General features: G+C 40.7%; 1 non-coding gene across 1 annotated transcript; it reads right to left on the bottom strand.

Annotated features, from left to right (window-relative positions):
• Positions 1-8,717: 8,717 nt before the first annotated feature.
• Positions 8,718-8,820, bottom strand: LOC116280741 (U6 spliceosomal RNA). The gene has a single exon (XR_004190225.1). It is a non-coding gene; the product is annotated as a U6 spliceosomal RNA (small nuclear RNA).
• Positions 8,821-9,997: the final 1,177 nt, after the last annotated feature.

Raw genomic sequence — 9,997 nt, 5'->3', positions numbered from 1 at the left:
ACGCAACTATAGTTAACTGATGTTTGACAAAGGAGTAAAGGCAATTCAATGGAGAAAGAACTGTCTTTTGACAAATGATGCTAGAAAAACTGTACAACCATATGCAAAAAGAGAAATCTAGACACTAACCTCATGCCTTTCTTAACTCAAAATGAATTATAGGCCTAAATGTAAAATAGAAAACTTTTAAAAGATAGCAGAAGAAAATCTAGATAACTCTGGGTTTGACAATTTTTAGATATGACACCAAAACCATGATCCATGAAAGAAAAAAAGAGTTTGATTTTATTAGAATTAAAAACTTTGCTGTGTTCCTAAGACATCATAATATCATGTGCACATAATATGATACGTTGAAAGTGGCACTTTCCCTCTGTGATCTTCCACCCCAAAACTCACTACTTCAGTCTAAATCATGAGAAAACAGCAAACAGATTTTGGGAGAGGTGCATCCTACAAAATCTCTGACCAGTACTTCTAAAACTGTCAAAGTCACTCAAAATAAGGAATGTCTGAGGAACTGCCAGTCAAAAGGAGCCTAAGAAGATTTGACAACTAAATATACTGTGGTGTCCGATATGGGATCTGGGAATCGAAAAAGGAAATTAGATAAAACTAAGGAATTTGAATAAAGTATGGGCTTTAGTAATAATAATAATAATTTATTTATATATTAATTATTAATAATATATAATATAATTATATATTAATTATTAATAATATATAATATAATTATATATTAATAATTAATAATAATAATATATTATTATTATCCATTAGTTGTAGCCCACGTAACATGCTAATGTGAGATGTTAATAATAGGGGAAAGTGGATGTGAGAGGTACATGGAAACTCTCTGTACTATCTGATCAATTCCTCTATACACCTAAAACTGTTCTAAAAAGTAAAGTCTATTGATTACAAAATAAAGCTGTGGATTCTGTATCTATCTGCAATCTTATCTTGGCTGTAGGGAAGAGTAAGTCAACATAGCTTCAAGTTAGAAGACGGGAGTTAAAACTCTTCTTTGCCATCAACTCTCCTGTGACCCTGTGACGCTTGTTAAATCTCTCTAGAGCCCAGTCGATTTATTTGTAAAATGGTGGTAATATAATTGTATTCACCAGGGCTCTTCAGAGAAAGAGAATCAGCGGAATGTACTATATATGCGTAGCTATAGTACATACATACTTATATAGAGTGCATCCTGTTTGTTGTATAATATGTCATATTATAAGGAATAGGCTTATGGAAGCTGGCAAGTCCCAAGTTCTGTACAGTGTCAGCAAATTGTCGACCCAGGAGAGCTGATTGTGTAGTTCCATTCTGAAGGCCAGCAGACTCAAGACCCAGGAAGAACCAATGTTTCAGTCCAAATCTGGAAGTGAGAAAATGCCGATGTCTCAGTTTGAAAGCAGTCAGGCAGGAGGAATTCTCTCTTATTCAGGGTAGGGTCAGCCCTTTCGTTCTAGTCAGCCCTCAACTGATTGGCTGTGGCCCACCCCCATTAGGGAGAACATATGCTTTACTCAACCTATTGCTTTAAATATTAAGCTGAGTCAAAAATACCCTGAAAGAAACACCCAGGATAATATTTCACCAAATATCTGGGCCCAGTCACATTGACACGTGAAATTAACCATCGCAACTGTCTGCTCACATAGTCTTGTTATGATAATCAAACAAGATGATTAATGTTCCAGCACTTTGTGAAAACATAAAGTGCCTAGCTATCGGTTTTGGATGATTGTTTGGAATAATGGATAACTACTTCCTTACAATTCCGAACCTCTTCCATTAGTATGTTGTAGGGATTTTAGATAATTTTATAGAACCCCCTCTTTGTGTTTTTGGTGCTGTCTTCTTATGTCCTGTGTGCAGAAAGCAGCCTGGTGTGCCTGTGAATCGTGAGGCCTTCTCCCTCCCTGTTCTGTCCAATTGCTTAGGTCTCTCTCTCTCTCTGCTCCTGCTTGCATTGTTGTTTTCGTCTCAGTTCTCGCTCTTTCTCGTTCGAACCCTGTGCTTTGCTCTTGAGTTCCTGCTTGCTCTTACATTTGGTGCATCAGGACTGCCTTCAGCTTTCCCACTATGTGTCCATCCACACGGCCCACAGACTCGGTTCCTAGCCAACTCTGGTTATCCCTTGCTCCCTGTCCATATCATGTTTATTTCCTGGGAGCCCATCTCTGACCAGTGCCCTGCTAGCCAGTATTTTGGCAGGAGCCTGACTCCTTGAACTCCCGTAATTGCCCTTCTTATTTTGTCAGGGGCCCAGTCTGCCCTTTTGCAGCTGGAGGGCAGAGAGGAGAAAAAGGAAGAAAAGGAAACATCAGATCACTTGGCCTCACTTGTCGAGATGCAGCTGTGATGTGGGGTGTATGGAGTCCCTCAGGCTCTCTCAGGACCTTCTGTACCTGGCTGGGTACACAGGAATCGCTGATGTCCTGGCTGGACACACAAGTGAGGGAGCTACTCTGTCTCCATTCTGAAGTCTGCACGTAACTGATATCATTATTAAATAATTCCCTTTCCACTGGTTGCTCTGGTTTTCAAGTAGGAAGAAGTTGTCCTCCTAAATGGCTGACATTGGTGACTCTCCCTCTCAGACTGCACACTTAACAATGTCCCTAGCCTAGCTTCATTTGCGTCTCAGCAGGATCCTGGAACTCATGGGTCTAGCACTGGAGATTAACAGCATGACTAATATTGGTGTCTAATCAGTGGCCAGCTTCCCCAGTGGCCAGGCCTCCAAGTCATCCCTTTAAGCTTGGGAGTCTGGCTCACTTTAGATCCCAGCCAGCTGCTCACATCTTTTCTAGCAGCTGCTAAGCATGCAAATGAGAACTCTTTCAGGAAAATAGTTCTATGGCTATTACAGACCTCTGCTCTTATCGCAGAGAGGAAATGCTTACCTCTGAGTCACAATTCAAACGAGAGAGCTGCATAATGTATCTCTCTCCTTTAAATTACAGGGAATCAGTGGTCTGTCCTTCTGAAAGGTCCTCTCCCTCTGCCTGAATGAAAATGATTCCATGTTGGGAATGTCTAAGGATGCTTGTCGCTAACGGGACCAGAGCAGCCTTAGCAGGCAGGGCAGCCAGCAGGAGCCACAGATATTTCAGATATTGTTGTCCCTTGAGATCTCCTTGAGGTGCCTACACTAATTAGTCTATTCCTGATGTTCACATCAGATAACTACCAGGGAGAAACACTTTGGTAAAAGGAGGGTTTTGGAAGCATCTCCCACGAATGAGAAAATTAGAATGAACATGCCCACCTGTTATCTTTTGTGGGTGAACTGGACTCTATGCAAAGAAGACGATAAAAACAGTTTCTTTTCTGCAGCATATTTCTCAGCCTGAAGGCTAGATATCAATTTGCAGGGATTTGGAAAATCGATAATTGTGGCTAGTTTGCTGATTTGTTTTTTTCTGCTGTGCCTTCCAGAAAGGTTATGACTTGGCTATACTTGTAAAACAACTTGTTCTCAGGAAGCTTCCAATGACTCCAACTGTTTTTTGTGTGAAAGCACAGTTACTAGTCATGTTTGGGGGAGTCAGATTTTAATAAGTGCCAAGTCACTCCTGTAAGTCTTTGTGTGGAATGTCACTGTTGGTGACAACACATTTCCAGAAGCTGCATCCATGGAGTGGGACTCTGATATGGGTTAAGGACAAATTCCATGTTCAGGGATGTGTATGAAGCTATCTTTCTAGGGAAAGAACTGTTAGGAGAAGAAGTAATGAAGGAAATCTACATGAAATGACGAGGGACAAATGTTCTTTTAAAACAACTGAGATAAAATTGACATATAAGATTGTACTCGTTGCAGGTGTACAACATAATAATTTGATATTTATATATATTGTGAAATGACCGTGACAATAAGTCTAGTTAACATCCATCACCACACAGAGTTAAAATTGTTTTTTCTCGTAATGAGAACTTTGAAGATTTACTCTCTTAAGCAAATGATTTCTGGAATTCCCGTCCTCGGAGTGCCTTCTGATGTGGCTGGAATGACGACCTACCCTTGGAAAGCTGAAAACAAACTGGGGTGGGGCCTAGACGTAAGTGAAACGGAGTGGATTGCATACGCTGGCCCCTGACTCCAGTTTACCAAGTAGAGATCACGCTGAGCTTTGGCCCCAAAGCCCTAGCAAGTGTTTACAAAGCAGGGATTTGCCTGAAATGCCTTAGGCCTTAAGAGAGAAGTTGCCTCTGGCCATGGTAAGTGATTAATGGAAACTCAGAAATGTCAGGGTCCTGGATCTCAACCAGTGGAGGCTGACTATTTAACATCTCCTAATGAAGTGCCATGGACTAAGTTATGGGATAAGGTTTTGATGCTGAGAGGTACAGTATGGTTCAAAACTCACGTTTGCTGGTTTCCCACTTTACCAAGCATCCCTCACACTTGTCCTCCTTCCTGAATCTTTGCATAAATTTTGATACTCATGATGGATGGATATGTTTGGCCTACATACCTCAATAAGTTGACAGAAAGAGCTTCTATATTTAAAACTCATGACATATCACACGCTTTGTCTAAGTGCCATGCTTAGGAGCTCAGCTATTGCAAGTGAAGGGTATGCTTTATTGTAAGCTGAGACACAGTCTACCCTGTGGAGTGTGGCATTGGCTCCACTATTGTATTAAGTACTATGTACTAATTAATCCAATCCCAAGTTTCGTGTGACTGAGACAGGAGGGAAGGGGACAGGGTGCAAGCATTAAAAGAATGACACAGCAATTAGCACCAAGATGGTGGAAGGTTCAACTCCCAGGTGACCTTGAGCTTCATTAGATGCTCATTTTAATACAACAGCTGCTAAATGGTACTCCCACAGGCGCCAGGACAGTTTTAAGGCTGACCGCAAAGGTTAAAAAGTGGGTAATGGCTCAATTCCTGGGAATCCCGGTCCCTTCTCCAAAGTAGTTGGAATAATCCTCCCACTTGTTAGCATATAAAGTTATCAAGTCCGTAAAAACTAACAGCCCCGCACCTCGCGGCTGCTCTCCCTTCTGAGTAAGATGGCCTGCACTCTGTCTGTGGCATGTGTATCTCCTAGTCTCCTCTGCCTTTTCTCTGGACTTCTGAGACATCCCCCACTCTGTCTGTGGAGTATGAATCTCTCTGAATAAATCTGCCTTCACTTTACTATGGCTCATTGTTGAATTCTTTCCTGCGTGAAGCCAAGGACCCTCACTTGATGGGGCGCGTCCCAGGGACTCACTTGGGACCTGGGACATGACCATCCTCTCACACCCCACTTTCCTTGTTCATGATTAATGGAGCAAGAGACAGGAAAACAAATTTGTGAAACTAATTATTCAAAAGGTATGTAATTTACTGAAAGGAAAACAACTTACTAGAAATTTAAAAAATTTTTTCTAAGTTTTGGAGATAGCAAACAGAGATCTTAGATGACTTACTCATGGCATCATGGAGTTTTAAGGGGTTTGGGGATGAAAGGTTATAAATAGGGCATCTGCCATTTTCCTTCATAATGTTCCATGAGTCCTTTCCTGTGCCGGATGGACCACAGGGCTGACCATTTCATTTTGCATTTTGAGTCAGTGTTTTCCCTAGAGAGTTAAGAAGATATCTTAGTAACTAGAAGAAGACATGCCTAGGTGACATTCTCAAGTGTAATTTTGAACAAAGACAAGAGCTCTTTCCCCATGGTGCTTATGCACAACCTAGTGATTAATTGGTGGGTTTTGTTCTTTTCTTTGGCTTCTGGAGGAGGTGCTGGTAATAAGTGGGACTCCCTAGAAGAGCAGAACTGGGGAGAAGAAGGAGAAAGAAACAGATATCAGATAATTTATTCCTGAATCCTTTGAATTATTGACAGTATGTTACATTCTTGTCCTTTCCCAAGATAGACGTAAGCCTGACTTCATGTAGGTGAGCCTCAATAACCCTTTCTCAGATTCAAACAGCCATCCTTAAGCCCCTGTGCTCTGCCACAAGCCTTCTGAAGACTCACTCCCGGTCAGGGCAATTAGACACCTGGTTCTTACTCTGCTCTTAAAATGCATGATTTGATCCCAGTTGTTTCTCTTACTTTCTGAGCTCATATCTTACTCAGAACACCTGCTGTCCAGCTATCTGCTATGACTATTTTTGGTGTTGCTTATCCTGACATCTGGAATGATGGACTGCATCATCAGCTCAGCTGGGTACGTTCACCACCGTGGACTGGTTGAGCTGGCTGCTCTAGGGACCGGCCACAGGCTGGCCCTCATGTCAATGTTTCTTGGCTTTATTTGAGGCCATTTTCCATTCCTCTATTTTCAGATATTGGCATGAAGACATGGTAGATTTGGAAGACTTGGTTGCTTGAGAATTTCAGTTTCTACTTTTGGATGGAGTGGCACAGCTGTGGGGTTAGATTAGCTCTTGGAATTTTCTGGCGTGTGAGATTTGAGAAGTCAAGGGCAGGGAGGAGGAAACCCAGAATAATTAGTTACAAAGTCATCCTCTTAACTTTGTTCTCAGCAGGTATGTAAAGTTGAGATTGGCAAGGACATTCAGTGCTGTGGGAACTAGGTTTTGTGCAGTTGCTGTCCCTGTCTTGGCTTGTGCCTCCAGCGGGTCACTCACCCTCTCTGAGCCTCTGTTTCATTTTCTGTTAATAGAGACTTTGAGATGGATGTTAGGCATTTAGCTTAGGCAATCACTGTCTGGAACGCACTGAAGTCTATCAAATTGGATACATCATTATGGATGTTGGATGTCTTTTTTGGAGGGAGAGTATCCAAGACTTTCATCCAATTCTAAAGAGTCTGTGACCAAAATGATACTATAAATGACTGTATTGGATGGTTTCCATGGCCCATTCCAAACCAGATGTTCCAGGATCCTGGAACACTTTATAACAAAGAAAAGCAGACACGAAGCCCAGTTCCTAATCTCTGCCTTGTTACAGAGCTTTATCTAACTACTTCCATCCACACTGACCTCTGCCTCTACTAATCTCCTATATGCTTTAGTTAAATCATTCAGTTATTCATTCATTCACTCATTCATCAAATATCTACTAGAAAGCCAATGAAGAAATACTGAGTACCCACCATGTGTCAGACACTGTTAAAACGAAGCCAGATCTTCAAATTAGCCACATTCAATGAGCCAAAAAGCATTTTTGGAATCCTTACTATACTTTAGGTACCACCCAAACCAGTGGATTTCAATTTTGGCTGAATATTGGGGATCACTAAAACTCTCATGCCCAGGCCTCAGTCTAGACTTGTTAAATCAGAATTCCTAGGGGTTGGGACCCAGACGGTGGGATTTTTAAAAAGTTGTCCCCCGGCCCCAGCTGATGCCAAAGTATAACTAAGGCGGGGAACTGGTGATGAGAATGGTGACCCCTGGCCTGGAAATTGCGTGATGGAGCTAAGAAACCACATACATGACTGTTTATAATTTTCACATTGTTTCTTGGTGCATTTGGAATAAAATCCAAAACATGGCTGCAAGTCCTTAGATGATCTGGCCTCTGTCCACATTTATTCATTCATTTAACAATAGCTGTTGTATGTCCAGTTTGTACCAGCCAATGACCTAGGCAGTAAGGATAGAATCATGACAAGTCAGACAAGTTCTTTGCTCTTTGGAGCTTACATTCCAATGAAAGAAACGTACCATTAATGTGTAAACACAGTTATTGATAAGAGAGTCTCAGTGATTAAAAAAAAATCAGACTAGTGGACCTGGGAGTGACAGGGTGGTGGAGGGCTACTTTAAGTTGACTGGTCCGGGAAGGGGTCTCTGAAGAGAACAACTTGCAGCTGAGATTCCAATGTTTAAAAGGACTCAGCTTTGTGAAGATCTGGGGAAAAGGACTCTAGACAGCAAGAACAGCATGTGCAAAGGTCCTAGGGCTAGCAGAATAGAAAAGGGGAGAGACAGTGAGGAGGTCTGAAGGTGGGCAAAAGCCGGGTAATTTAGGGCTTTGTGGGCATGGTTTGGGTTTCCTTTTAAATGCCCTGAGAAGTTCTTACACTATGGCCCCATTTCAGAATCAATCATTTGTTGTTATGTTTTATTAAGTACAAGCAGTCCTCACATGGTATAGTACTGCACGACCAAATCTCAGTTACCCTAGAATCTTGCAAAGCAAAGACAAGCTTCCTATATGCCCAAGCTCCACGTGACACGGTACCATGTGAAGTGAGGACGACTGTATCTCTCAAAACTCTCAAACGATTTTTATGCTAGTCTTATTTTCTTAATTTAATTGTGAGATCCCTGGGGCAAGATGAGGAGCCATTGAGGTACTGGATTATTGCTCCCAGCCATTCACTACTTCTGTGTGACTAGCCTGTGCCACCCATGGGAGAAGTAGACAAACTCACCTAATTGACTCTGGGCTTGGTCTCATGACTTGCCTTGGCCAGTGGGATGAGGACTGGACATTTGCTGTGTTCAAGCAGAGTCAGTAAATGTGTGCTCTGCTTAACTTCCCTCTGCTGTTCTTTTTTTTTTTTTAACTGAGGTATAGTTAGTTTACAATGTTGGATCAATTTCTGGTATACAGCATAATGTTTCAGTCATACACATACATACATATATTCCTTTACATATTCTTTTTCATTATAGGTTACAGCAAGATACTGAATATAGTTCCCTGTGCTATGCAGTAGAAGCCTGCCATTTATCTATTTTATATCCAGTAGTTGGTATCCGCAAATCTTGAACTCCCAATAAAAATATGGAGTGCTTCACAAATTTGCATGTCATTCTTGCACAGGGGCCATGCTAATCTCTGTACTGTTCCAATCTTAGAATACATACTTCTGAAGCAGCACCCTCTGCTGTTCTTAAATTATTGTCTCCTGCACACCCCAGAGAGGAGCTCCTCCTTCTTCCTGCTCCCACAAGGAGGAGACATATCTTGCTGAGCTAAATGGAGCCAAGCCATACCCAGCAGACCCAATCAGAGTTGAGGTCAACCCATAGCCCATAAGTAATGTGGGCAAGAGATAAACATTCGTTATAGTAAGTCACTAGGAAGTGGGGTTGTCTGTTACTGCAGCAAAAACTGACTAATACAATCTAGGTGGGACTGAAAACACAGTACTCTTGAAATAGTTCTGAAATATTTACTGGTTGATTAAATGCAACCAGGAGCATGAATGCTGGAGTCAGATTGGGTTTAAATCCCTGCTCTGACACTTAACAACCTAATCTTGCTGTCCTTGATTTCTTCATTTGTGAAATGGAGATAATAGTAGTACCAAACTCAAAAGGTTTTTGTAAGGATTGAATTAGTTTGTATATATTACTTTATATACACTCATACAGTGGTTTTTGAAACACATATAGTGCTTGGAGTAATGTCATGGAACACAGAGTCTGCTGTCATTATTATTATTATTATTCAATATTTATCCTAGTTTCATTTTTGACAATATAGTAATATTTATTATGCATTTTAAATTTTATTTTCATTTTATATATTGTTTAAAGTAACTTCTTAGCAACCACAGTTCATTTTGTCAGATCAATTTTGTGTTGTGTATTTAAGAGCTTCCCCTTGCATGTAATATTCCCCTGCACTCAGTGGACATGTTTTTATTCTCATCTTCCAGGTCAAAGATTAAAAGTTTCAGCAGAACCATGCTTTTGCTATATATATATATCTGGTACTTGAACAAGTGGCAAAGTACTCTTATTCAGGGAAAACTAGTAAATTAAAAAAATCATTCTAAGTGAAGTAAGCCAGAAAGAGAAAGAAAAATACCATATGCTATCACTTATTTGTGGAATCTAAAAAAAAAAAAGACATACAAACTTATTTACAAAACAGAAACAGACTCACAGACATAGAAAGACTTATGGTTACTAGGAGGATAAGGGGTGGAAAGGGATAAACTGCAAGTTCTAGATATGCAGATACTAACATACATATATATATACATATATATATATATAATAGATAAACAACAAGTTTATACTTTATAGCACAGGGAACTATATTCAATA

Source organism: Vicugna pacos, chromosome 5 (genome assembly GCF_048564905.1).
Source record: "Vicugna pacos chromosome 5, VicPac4, whole genome shotgun sequence".
Lineage (NCBI taxonomy): Eukaryota > Metazoa > Chordata > Mammalia > Artiodactyla > Camelidae > Vicugna > Vicugna pacos.
Note: the sequence above shows the minus strand (reverse complement) of the source record. Positions and strands in the feature narration are given on the sequence as shown.